At 49.7% G+C, this 12,743-nt stretch overlaps 1 long non-coding RNA gene across 2 annotated transcripts; it reads left to right on the top strand.

Annotated features, from left to right (window-relative positions):
* Window positions 1-5,326: 5,326 nt before the first annotated feature.
* Window positions 5,327-11,848, top strand: LOC141730898 (uncharacterized). Of its 2 annotated transcripts, none has more exons than XR_012582754.1 (3): window positions 5,327-5,434; window positions 7,041-7,106; window positions 9,261-11,848. It is a non-coding gene; the product is annotated as an uncharacterized LOC141730898 (long non-coding RNA). The 2 variants fall into 2 exon arrangements; XR_012582755.1 differs by having other exon boundaries at window positions 5,373-5,434; window positions 7,044-7,106.
* The last annotated feature ends 895 nt before the right edge of the window (window positions 11,849-12,743 follow it).

Raw genomic sequence — 12,743 nt, 5'->3', positions numbered from 1 at the left:
TAGAAATTAATACATTTTCCAGGTAAAAAGCTAGGAGCCAGACCATGTTTCCTAGGAGGAGGGCCAAGGGCATCTAAAGACAACCACTAACCCACCATTTCAGACTCCTTGCATGCCTAAGGAGTTCCTCCTGGAGCTACTGCCTTGAATTGTACAAAATGGCTCTTGGACAGTATAATTTAAGACTATGTGTCATATGGCAGAGGTCCATGGGATGGTCACAGAGCACAATACATAAAATGTTCAGCTAGAAATATCAGTTTTCCTACAGTATCAGCATAACAACAACTTTTGCAACTGTCTGATGTTGGGACTGGTTTGTATTGCAAATGTCCTTGTCTAATCTACAGCTCTGTATTAAATAACACATTATCCTATCATGACATTTGGCTTTGCCAAGAGAGTACAATATTTATATGTACATGCCCACAGCACTGTATTTCTGACAGAATACTGTATCAATGACAAATTGCAGGTTTGGTAACACAAGTCAGAAAAAGTTTTAAGCGTGCTGGCATTGGGGAAGTCAGAGGAGCTTGTTTACATTCAGAACAATCACAGGAACAGACAAAATTATTGTGTGCTGATAAATATTGATCTTCACAATTGTAAACACTTTTGCATGCAGAAGCTGGAGAGCTGCTGTAACAGATAATTGCTCAATTTTATTTCAAATCAAAATGCAAAAATTGCTTTCAAGATGTGAGCAGCTCTTCACTCATGAGCTGGGACATCTTCTGCTGATGGCATTTGCTCAAGGGCAGAGTCAGCAGACATCCCCAGAGCCAATGGGCTGGTGGTCATGTCACAAAGACAACACTTCTGCCAGAGAGAAAAAAGTGGGAAGTACTTCAGCCCTTTCTGGAGTGACCTTGATGTGCAACTTCCCTCCCACCCCTTTGACCTTTGCTTTTTGTATCCTGCCTCTGTTCCCTCTCAGACTCCATGGGAAAACCTGAGCAGTGATTTTGGGATGTGATCCTGCAGCAGCACCTTCCCCCCTGCCCTCCTTTCCACGCTTGCTGTAGTTGATGCATTCATGGGGAGAGCTCACAAGAGTCGGGAATACAGAGGGAAATGGCTCTGAGCTGAGCCCAGGCTCTGAACAGCCAGGTCACAGCAGCAGTGCCAAGGGCTTGCCTGGGACAGGCTGGAATATCTCACTCTTCCCCGCCCTGAGTTTAGTTAGAATGTTTTACAGGCAGTTTTCTATCGAGATGTCGGCCATGCTATCAACCCACCCCCTCCCCTGCACATAATCAAAATATTTTGATAACCAAAAAATGTCAGGCAATACAGCACATTTTGCAGTAAATAAATTCAGCAAATAACTGCAAAGGCAAGGAGGGGAGGACTGGGGAGCTGGTGCCTCTGCTGAAGGTTTCTATCTCCAAACAACAAAAAGATCCTTTATAATTAGTGTTTCAATAAAAACCAGAACTTTTCTACAAAAATAACCCAACTCTAGTGAAAGAAAGGAGGTGATGGGAGGGAATGTCACAGTGCTGGTTCACACCTCGAGAGCAGAGCACAGGCCCGGCACAGCCGCGTGTGGGCCTGGCAAGGCCCGGCAAGGCCCGGCTGCCCCTCACACCAGCCAAGGAGCAATTCCATCATCCCAGCACACACCAGACACGTGTGACAAATTGCAGTGACAAGGCTGTGCTGGCAGCCTGGATGGCAGGCAGTGAAATCCCTGTCCAGACAGTGCTACGCTCCGGCACTCTGTGAGCCAAGGCAAGGTGGGAGGTGCTGCCAAAACGCCATCGGCATCAGCATGGCCGCCACACCCGTCCTCCACACTGCAGAGTGCCTGAGGCGGCTGCGAGCACTGAGGGTGCCCGGAAAGCCGAGGCTGGGACTGTCACACCACACACAGAGCTGGGGGAATTGCAGAATGCCAGGGCTGGTGCACAAGGGCAGATGAAGGAGACATGGAAAGAAACCAAGCACTAACCCGCTGTTCAGTCTGGTCACAAGGGACTGAAAGGCAGGAGAACGGGTTGGTGCAGAAGTCAGAGCTCAGGACGGGCAGTTTACTGTGCTAGAGGGGTAATGCAAGAAATAAAAGACCCCGGTCCCCATTCTGCACACCAAGAACACCCATTCTATTCATTGGGAAACACAAAATGCTGTGGCTGTATCCACATCTGGTCCTTTCACTGTCCCAGGCACCCCAGGCTGCCCACCTGCACTCCCTGTGCCCTACACAGCCCATGCAGGCACAGGGACCCCCTTGCCCATGCTAAGCCCAGTGTTTGGATGCAGTCAGGGGCTGGCTAGACACTCCTCCAGAAGCAGCACAATTTATGAGCCCAGTAGCAGTGGAAAGTTTCCAGGCTGGGCAGGATGCTCCAGCAGCAGGGACTGGGGGCTGCCCAAGGTTCTTGCTGTAACAGGAAAGCAAGGGCAGCATGGCAGCACAGCTCCCAGACCCCAGGGGCTGCTTTTGAAGAGGTGTTTCTCTTCAGCTGTTTGTCCCCTCCAATGTCACTTGTCCTACCAACAGCCCTCCTCAAAGGGCACATAACCTCCAAGTTTTTTCTTTATTCTCCTTGCACTGACCGAAGCAGATGCAAGCTCAGCATTTGGGCTTGTGCTGGGCAAACAGAAATGGTCTCCTCAAAGTGTTTCCTGCCTTTACCACCAGCCTGCAGCACGGAAGGAGTGGCCACAGCTCACCCCTGTGACAGGGAACAGAAGCATCTCAGCAGGCCACATTTCACATGTGTGGTGGGGGATGTTTATTTTTTTAACCAGTTCCACGGCTGCCACCTCCGCAAGGGCATCACATTCTGAGTGTCTGACAAGCCCCAGCCTGGCCGGGTGTCTGTATCCTGAGGCAAGGGAAAACCAGAGGGCCTCAGAGCATCTCCATAGTCCCTGGAATGGGACCGAGATGCCCCGAGAGCCAGGGGACAGTGACAAACAGGACCCAGGCAGGGCCCCCATAGGTGTGCCTGTGGGAGGGCAAGCAGCAAACAGCTCTGCTGGGGTATTTTGGGTTTTTGCTTTCAGCCCCAGTGATCCGTGGGGTGCATCTCTGCTTGGTGGCAGCAACTGTACAGCATCCATGTGCAAAGCCACCCCAGCACACTGAGCCCCTGGCCCTCCCCCAGTCTCTGTGAGCAGCATTCATTCCTCGCTCTCGCTGTAGATCCGGCATGCCGAGTCCTTTCTCCCCAAGAGTATTCTCCCTTTACAAAGCAAGATCATAAAGCGGTGACATAATCCAAGCTTGGCAAACACTTTTGCTGATGTTAAGCCAGTGCCTTTCGTGGTTCTCACTGCAGCTTTTGAGGCCATGATATACATGGTGCAACCAGCTGATTAAATGTGCAGGAGCCTCCCAAGATACCATTTCATCCGAAACGTTGACATTTATATTTGACTTCCAATAAGTGTGGGGCGCTTTCTTTTTTCTATTTTTTAATTAGTTCTCACAAGGGTGGGAGTCAGACACAGCTACACAATGAAGTTCTCCATAGAATAGGTATGATTCAACCCGATGACTCCTGGCCAGACTTCCTAACCCATCTACCTTGCAGCGGAGCCTTGAAGCCAAATTAATTAGAGGCCACCCACAAGTAGATGTGATTCTGTGTAGGTGAATCTCTTTGCCCATTCATTCCCTACCACATCTGCTGAGATCTCAACATTCATGCTAAGGGTGAGTGGGAGGGCTCTGGTGCTAAATAAATGACTTGATTCGTTTTGTTTTGGCACCAAGACTTAGCCAGCCAGTGAGGCCGAGTAGTAAACAATAGTAATGTGGAAAAAAAGTTTAAAAAAAAAAGGCAGCACATAAGATGCCTCAATGAAGAGGTGTGATTGTTGGCAAAATGTGTCCCATTTGAGTTTATGGGATGTACAGAGTCATTTTATTAGGGATACTTTTTGCTATTAGCGTAATAAAAAAGGACCAATTGTTTCTGCCATCTGAGAAAACTCTTGGTGGAACAGGCATAAATCCAGGAATAATTAAGAAAATAATAGTGCACACCCAACAAGAAAAACATTATTTGTTTAAAGATGAAGTCCCTCTAGAATACTTGGTAGTGATTGCATTTCTTTCAAAAGAGGGGGAAAAACCCTTCTAAATGAAAAGCAGCAGCCATCAGCTCATCTCTAAGATCTCGAGTGGAAAAAGCGTGGGGCTGTAATCCCCCTCAGTGGTGAGGCTTTTCCGTTTTCATCGCTCTTATCAGCCCTTGCAAGTTGCAAAATAAAAGTGTTTTGCCCCTACATGTTTCCATCAGAGGATCAGAAGCACTTTACAAAGCAGAATTAATTGAGCTTCGCTGTTTCACCTGTGAGAACAGAGCAATTATTTAGCAACAGGGTTTGGGTTTGTTTTTCTTTTTGCTGTTTGAGGTGGGAACAGAAATAAAAACTGCAGAAAGAATTCAAACCCACCAGGCCAACAAGAAACTCGGCAGCTTTAACCACTTCCAATGATGAATGTGACAAATCCGCAAGTTTCTGACCACCAGATCTGGGTTCTCCTTTTGGAAAGGAACATTTTGCCTCAGCATCGCTTTTCCCAGGCCTCAGCTTGCTAGGCTCCCCACCACATCAAATCACCATTCTCACCAAGTTCTGACTCTTCACATGTAAAAGAAACCATGTTTCCAAAGAGCTCATCCACCCTGCGAGTGTGCCGTGGTGCCATTGCACAGCCAGGGTGTGCACTGTAGGCTCTGAAATCCTGCTCCTACTGCTCCTGTGTGACTCTGGGCAGGTTATAGGGCTGTGCCGGCCGGACGTGGGAAAGCCTGCCGGTCAGAGAAACGCAGACTGAGAATCAATGTTTGTAGAGAACTTAGCATCACAGTAATGGGGGGAAAAAGAGAATTATTTTAAGTCTCGCTCTGATGTGTGAGTGCATGGACAGAGCCACACTGAGTAACAAGACATCAACTTTTATCCAAACAGGACTGGAAAAGCATCATCCCTTTTCCGTCTGGGTTATGAGCGGCCATAAACCCCCGACGGAAGAGGCAGCGGAACGAGTCGGTTCGCACGAAGGGCGCTGCTGAGCGTTCCCACCGCTCCCGCGCAGCTCTCGTGTTTTACATACATCTGTTTACTCTTTCCCTAACTAAGGTTTCTTTTTTCTGCACGCGGCTTTCGGCGGCTGCGGGGGCGCGGCGGTGCCGGTTCACAGCCCCGGGCCGGGGGCAGGTGAATCCCCGCCCCGGCGCTGCCCGCAGCCGCTGCCCGGCGGGCCCCGCAGCCACAGCCACAGCCGGGCCGCGCCGGGGCCGTTCCGCGCTCCGCTCCCCGCCCCGCGCCGCGCCCAGCCCGGCCCGGCCCGGCCCGCCCCGGCGGGCGGCGCTGCGGCCGCCCCCGCTCCCAGCAGCCTTTGCAGCCGCCTACAATGAAATTTGCGAAGTTTTTTCGGTTTCGGCGCCATTTTCGAGTGGACTCGGAGGTGAGGAGGGAGGGCGGGCAGGGCGGCGGGGCCGGGGCGCGGCGGGGGGCGGCCGGCGCCCCCCGTGCCCTGTCCCCGCTGCGGGCGGCACGGCCCGGCCCGGCCCGGCGCGGCCCCGCGGGACGGACACGCGGGACGGGGCGCGCTGGGGGGGCTCGGCGGGACCCCCTCCCGCCGCCGCTGCCCCGTGGGCGGGGTCGCGCCGCTCCCCGCGGGGCACGGCCGGACACGGGCCCGGCCGAAACTTCGCGAGTGGGGCGCAAAGAACTTTGAAAAACCCCCAAGCACCCCGCTCCAAAACTGTTAAAGAAACTTTCTGTGGTGCGGGGGGTGGGGAGCGCCCCGGCAGCGCCCCGGGGGAGCCGCCCCGCGCGGCACAAAGGCGGCCGCGGGGCTCGGGCCGCGCCGCCCGGGCGGTGACAGCGGCGGCACCGGGGGGCGGCGGGCGGGGCCCCCGGGCCGGTGGTGCGGGAGCGGCGCGCGGGGCCGGTTCCCACGTGGGTGCGGGGCGCCCCCGCCACCCCCCGGTGCCTTTTCCTCGCGGTTTTTTTTTTTTTTTTTTATTTCCATCCCCCCACTATTAATAATTTTTAAATCTTTTTTTTTTCTTTTGAGTCGCGCCCGCCCCCCGCAGGTGGGGCTCGGGGTTGATTTTTTTTTTTTCTTTTTCTTTTTTTTTTTTTTTTTTTTTTTCCCCGTTTCCCTCTTTTTTTAAAGCGTACGCGGGGACCCGCGGGCTGCCGGCCCGCCGCGGAGTCTGCGCGCCCCCGCACGTAGAAAATAGTTGTATACGTTTAAAAAATAGTGCTAGTGCAACCAAAGAATAATTCAAATATTTAATTGAATAATTAAAGAAAATTTAATTGGCAGCCAGCTTTTGCTTTTTTTTCTCTTTTCCCCTCGGTGGTTGCTCGCTTTGTACAGGAAATTTGAATATCCTGGCAAGGGCCAGCTTCCCAGGGCAGCCTCGCAGCTCTCTGGGAGCTGCGGTGATGGAGCAACATGCGCAGCGCTGAGACTTTTCCCTCTGAAATTGGTCCTACATACAAAATTTTTTCCCGTTTACGCATCGGGTATATAAAGACAATTTTTTTGATTTTGGAGAATGAGTTTTCCGAGGTTAAATCATTAATTGCTCCCCTCAAAAAAGCAAATTCTGCTTGTGTGTCTTATGCGTGTTAAGTGTAGGTGAGGGACCATCTGCCAAGTTTCATCATCTTCTGTTCTGAAGAAATCCAAAGAACTCACCGGCAACTCTGAAAGTCTGTATTTAGTTAATCGACTTTGGTGGGAAATACAGCAAAACTCAGCTGCTGATGCAGTAAACGTTTATGAAATATAGGAGGGAAGCTTTAAGTAATGCTTCATGCAAACTTAACCCAAATCTAAAAAGGAAAAAAAATTCAGTGTGCTTGTTATATTTTGAATTATTGTTCATCTGACCAAAAAAGAAATTGGTTTTTTGGGTTTTTTTCTTTTTCCTGTTCTTAACAAATAAACTTTATAGAAATTGGGCTTCCAAATCTGACCCTTGTTTAGAACTGGATGAGATGACAATGCTAAAACTTGGAAGTAACAAAAAGCATCATACTTTTCTTCTCCTCAGCAGTGTTGAGAAAAAACTGTGGATCCTGGAATTTTACAGTGGATTTTACTGGTTTTCTGGAGTGCTGTAAGTTGAAGTCCTGTCCCACAGGCCCTTCTAAGCACCAGTAGCTCCCTGTCCCACTAACACCCCCGCCTCGGTAAACACAGCTGATCCTGCTGGTAACAATGTTGGGCTCGAGTTTCACCCCGAGTGAAGTGAACGAATTCATTTTTTGCGTTATTGCAATCTGCCCTTTGTAGCTGCAGTTTGGTTTCGGGTGTTCGGCCCCACCTAGGAGCACGTCGATGGCTGTGGTTTAGCACGGGGAAGGTGCAGGGAAAGCGTGCTGGGGTTTGTCCCAACTGTGTGCTGCCTCCCCGGCCCTTTTATGGGCAAATTAGCGAGGAAAAAAAATAAATTTTGATGGAGCGCGTGAGGAACGACCCGCTCTCACATGGCTTCGGCAAGAACGGGCAGGAAATTTATTTTCTGCGTTGGTTTTGTGCCCCCGGGAGTGATCGTGGCTGGGCAGAGCGGCGATGCTGGGTGATGGGGACGTGCTGTGGGTGCCGTGCAAGTGAAAGGGACTTGGCTGGCGCAGTTCCCTCTGCTCGGGCTCCTTCTCAGCCCCTTCTCCTCCCGCAGCCCTGCCAGGCAATTCCTGCCGGGAATGGGGACGGGAACGGCGGAGCTGGGGCCATGTGGTGGCTGTCGATCAAGCACCGGCTCTGATCCCAGCTCTTCGCCACATCTGTAAATATTCGGACGTGACTTTTGTTTAAACCTCATTGTTCGAGAGGAGGCAGCAACGAAAGTGTTGGGATTTTTCAGAGGCAGGCAGATATGAAGTGTTCTGCTGGTGTTACTCACACCCTTATTTTCGTTTTGTCACTGTAAATTTGCCTCGCTGATGAGTGCCTGGGACCTTCAGCTGTAATGAGATGATTTACTTCAGTCTTTTTGTAAAATAATAAATGCCTTTTTTTTTTCAATTGTTTCACATGAGAACAATGACTTCAGGATTTGTTTGTGCATGTCTCCTAGAAAACTGTTGGTTAGCAGAGCTGGGGTTTTTGTTCCTATTTTTTTTCTATATATAGGAAATGCTTAATATTTACTTGTCTTTGAGCTCACCTAGCCCTGGAGTGTGTGGGTCAGTCAAGGCTCTGTATGCAAATCTGTCCTGTCATGGGCTCCTGTATTTATTTCCTTTCCTTCCCCATGGCGCTTCTTCTCACTTTTTTCCCTTTCTCTTTTTTTCTGGTCAGTGTCAGTGAGGAGGGATGAAGTTGTATTTTAAGGGGATTCAGTATTTCAGAGGGAATTTGTTTTAGTTTTGTGTGTGTGTTTGGGATTGGGGGGGGAATGTTTTTTACTTAATTGCCCAATATACTTTGGCAAGCAGAAGTTGCATTGTTTTGTGAATTGCATTAATGGTTTTCTGCATGTTCAAATTCCCCAGTTATTTGGGGGATTTAATTAAACCTCTGTAGGTGGCTGGCTTATGTAGATGACAGGTAGAAGTTTCTATTTCTAGAAGGAGCTGGTACACACACTGCAGGCATGGAGCAGAAGGGCTGTTGCAGTGCTTTGCATTGAGGCAGAGCTTTTGGGACAGTTCTTCTCATGTTTGGGGTTACCATAAGCAGGACACCCCCTGTTCTGTAGGGAGATGCTGCTTGGAAGCTGGAGGTGCTCCTGGGATGCTGCCTCTGTGTGGCAGAGAGAGGATGTCACCACATCAACCCCCAACAGCCTCTGTGCATCTCATCTCCTGCCCCAGGCCTGCTTTATCACGTAAACCAGCGTAATTAAGATGTTTCCTTTGCTTCTGTTCTGCCAGGACCAGTAGAGTTGTTCTTGCTGCTGCTGTAGGGAGGAAGGTGCTGGCCATGCTCTATGGTTTTCCCACCTGCCCAGAGCTGCCCCTGGCTTTTCTGGCTGTCTCTCCTTGCTCTACAGCACCTGGGTTATGATTGATGTGCCTTGGGTGCCACTGAGCCAATGGTGCCAGTAACAGGGGAGGATGGAGAGAGGAGCAATGTAGTTTCTTTGCTGCACAGTCTGCCCTATCTGGAGCTGAAAATTTGATTTATTTTTTCTTCCCTAATTTCAAAAATACTTGCACCTGTCTGTGTGTGCCTTGGAAGGGAACTTGGCCTGGTCCCCCCCTCCTGGACCATTCTTCTTCCCCTCTCTGCCATTGCCTCTCAAACCCTCTCTGTTGTTGCTTTGTAGCTCGCACTGAAGCAGTGATCTGGTTCTCCAGAGAGGCTGTGCAGGATGTGCCTGTGTTCAGAGGTGAGTTGGCAAGGTAAGCTCATATCCCACCTGCTCCAAAAGTCCTGAGCACCTCTGGGTAAATGCAGGTCCCTCTGACACACAAATCCCTTCTTAGGCACTGCAGATAATACCTAGGAGAGGGTAATTAAACTCAAATTACCCTGTTCAGCTGCCAATTTCTGATGTAGAGTTTCCAAAGCACAAACTAAGTTTGAAAGAAGCTGGAGATGGGATAATTCAAACATGGAACTTTGTGTTGCATAAAGTATTGATGCTGTCATGTCATAAATGTGCATATTTTCTCAGATACATACTTCACTGCCTATCCCAAATTTCCAGTTCCCCAATACTTAATGTGACTGTTGATTTTCCCTCTGTGCTAGAGGCTGGAGGAGGTGTATTGAACCCTTGCTTGAAGAGAGCTCTTGCCCTTGTTGTTGAACTAAAAGTCTGGTTTACATAGATATTTTATATAAATATAAAAACATTAATTAAAACATGAACCTCAAGCACTATCAAAATGTATTCTAAAGCTGAACGTGTTTGCTGCTGCTTTTTTCTTTTGGATTCATTTGAAGAGATGAAAGAAATAAGATTGCACAGGTACAGTCAAGTAAAACAATGTTGCAGCAGTAATTAATGCTAATATTTTGTGGGGGGTGTTTTGGTGGAGCTCTACAGCTGAACACTGGGTGCGTGTTTGCTTTGCAGCAAGTAGCAGCTGCTCATTAGGGAGTTGGCCCTGGTGCTGTCAGTGTTGAGGACACTGAAGTGGTGAAAATATACTGCTTTTTGGTTGGCAAATATTTGATTTCAGATTTGAAATCGCTTGGCATGGGTCACAAGAGCTTTTGAGATTCCTATTTTGGAGTTTGCTGCAGGGGCTCGGTGGCACGTTGGGCACAAGGGGATGGCACAAGAATTCAAACCCAGGGCGTCATTTCTGACATTGTTCAGGTTTTTTTTGTGATGCTGCTTTTTAAGAAAATGAATTGAAGGAAGTTGTCCCATAACTGGTGGGGTGTGGGGGGAAGGTTGAAAGGAAATACAAAAAATATCAGTCTGTCTGCAGGGCTCCTGTACAGCCAGGCAGGCTGGTGAGTAAATGCCACTGACAGCTGCCTTTGCAGGGCTGCAGCCCCTGCCTGCCCTGCTACAGGCTGGGAATTTGATGAAGTTCCAGAAATCTTTAATTTCTGGTTGTATAAGCCTTGTCCATTCACATAATAAATAAGCATAATTTAGTATTTTTAAAAATAATGATTTTTTTTACATATCTCAAAAGTCAAATTGAGCTGAACGAAAATTTTTTAAGGAAAATTTAACAGGGTTCAACTGTTGGAATATGGATTTATTTATCTGAAATGTTAACATTGTGACTTCTGGAAAATCCCTGATGTTCAGCATCACCTAAGAGGAAAGTACAAGGTAACATTTCCCCACAGACCAGTTGGAAGGGCTGGGAAGTTCTGCAGTCTCTTCACAGTAGCAAAAGCAACAGATCTTTTGGATCTGAAAATGTGTTATTTGCTGGGACCCAATACTAAGTGTGGTTTGTGGGAACAGTTAATTTCTGACCTTGTTTGTGAAACTGGTTTCTTTGCACTGAATAACTGCTTGTTCTCTTATAGTTACAGACTGTCTGATAGCACCTGTGAAGAAAAAACCCTGTCCTGTGGTGGTAATGCATGCATGTTAAATGTCTTCATTGTAGAGTGTTCTTCAGTTCTTTATATCATGGTTTAAACAAAATTATATATATATATTCAAAATACCATTTGGAATGTCAACATTCAGTGGGCTTTGAGGAGATGTAGCAGCACATCATGGTTTGTAGGGACAAGGAGATACAGACCATTCTGGGCTGCCTCATTACCTCAAGGATAAGACAAGAAAGTGAGCTTCTGGTTATCATAGATGTGGAAGCTAACACATTGCCATGTATCTCATTAGCTCAGGTATGTGTTGGTGCTTGGACTGTGCACATCCTTTACATCCCTGGAGCTCCTGGGTCTGGCCCTGCAGGCAGGAAGGACTTGCAGCTCCTTTTTGTGCTCCAACATGGGCATGACCACATCCTGTGCTATACCCACCCCTCAGCCATTGCTCTTTGGGCCTTTCCCTGGCAGAGGATCAGCCAGGGGGCCCTTGCCCTGTGTTTGGGGCAGAGAGGGGGGTCTGGAGGCCGTGGAGAGCTGTCAGCAGTGCTCTAGCAGCACGTAAATACTGGAGTTTGGGATTGCCTGTTGCTCTCCAGTATTGCATTGCTGCTTTAGTGAGGCTGGAAATTGGTCCCTGCCGCAGGGCTCTGGCTCTTGGGGTCCCCCCTGGCACCCCCACAGTGCTCCCACCCTGCAGGGGGCTCCTGGCCCCCACCCCAATAAACCACTGCGGAGGCAGCAACAACCAGGGCTTGGTGTCGTCAATGGGGAGGGGATGGGGCTGCACCCCAACACTGCTGGGGGTACCCCGTGCCCCAGGAGGGGACAGGGAGCAGTGCCTGCCTCTCCAGGAGGTGGGGATGGGCCCTGGGTGCACCCTCAGGCCTGGGGAGGGGGTGTGGGGGACCCTGGGTGCAAGGGCTGGTGGGGCCCAGAGCTTCAGCTGGGAGAGGGAGGGAGGGATGCTCGTTGTGCCTGGGGTGCTCATGGGGGAGCCCTGCTGCCGAGGCATCATCTCCCCAGATTTCTGCAGCTGTCCCAGCCTCTCTCAGGCTCCCCCAGCTCAGGCAGAGCTGCCATAGGGGGCTGCTGTAGCCAGCAGCATCTGGCACCACTTGGGCCATCTTGGAAAGGGTTTGGACCACCTGAGGATTTGCCTACAGACCCACCACTGCAGCAGTGATTTCTCCAGAGCTGTCCCAGCCCCATGGTGAAGGGTTTTTCCTTAGCATTGCCCCACTTGAGGCTTCCAAACCCTGCTGGAATGCACACAAGGGCCAGCATGGAGTCAGGGATGCTCCTGGGGTGGTGCCTGCCTGTTCAAGATTCATCTGCTGTGGGCTGAATGAACTGTCAGTCCTGCCAGTGATGGTGCATAATTGACAGCCCCAATCCAGCAGCCTCCTGGTGGCTGTGAAGTCCAGAACATTTGTTTTTTCAGCTATTTTCGGGAATTACTAAATCACAGCCAATAGTTTAGGATAGGGGATAATCCTGTTGCTGATTTACACCTTCAGTCCCTGCTCCTGCTCTCTGCCGGTGCTGTCAGAGCATTGAGGCGCCCCAGAACACAAATGTCTCTGGCATGGGAAGGTGCAAGGGGGGTGTGAATGGGGAGGAACAGCTTTTAAAAGCTTCTGCCCTCAAAGGGGGCAAACTCACAGTGTTTGGGCACACAACCAACGCATTCTAAACCAGACACTGCTATTCCTCCACTTGTAAAATGGTTCATTCCCACTCTCAACAAGTCAAGCCATTAATTGCCAAGTCCTGTAGT

Source organism: Zonotrichia albicollis, chromosome 14 (assembly GCF_047830755.1).
Source record: "Zonotrichia albicollis isolate bZonAlb1 chromosome 14, bZonAlb1.hap1, whole genome shotgun sequence".
Classification (NCBI taxonomy): Eukaryota; Metazoa; Chordata; class Aves; order Passeriformes; family Passerellidae; genus Zonotrichia; species Zonotrichia albicollis.
Note: the sequence above shows the minus strand (reverse complement) of the source record. Positions and strands in the feature narration are given on the sequence as shown.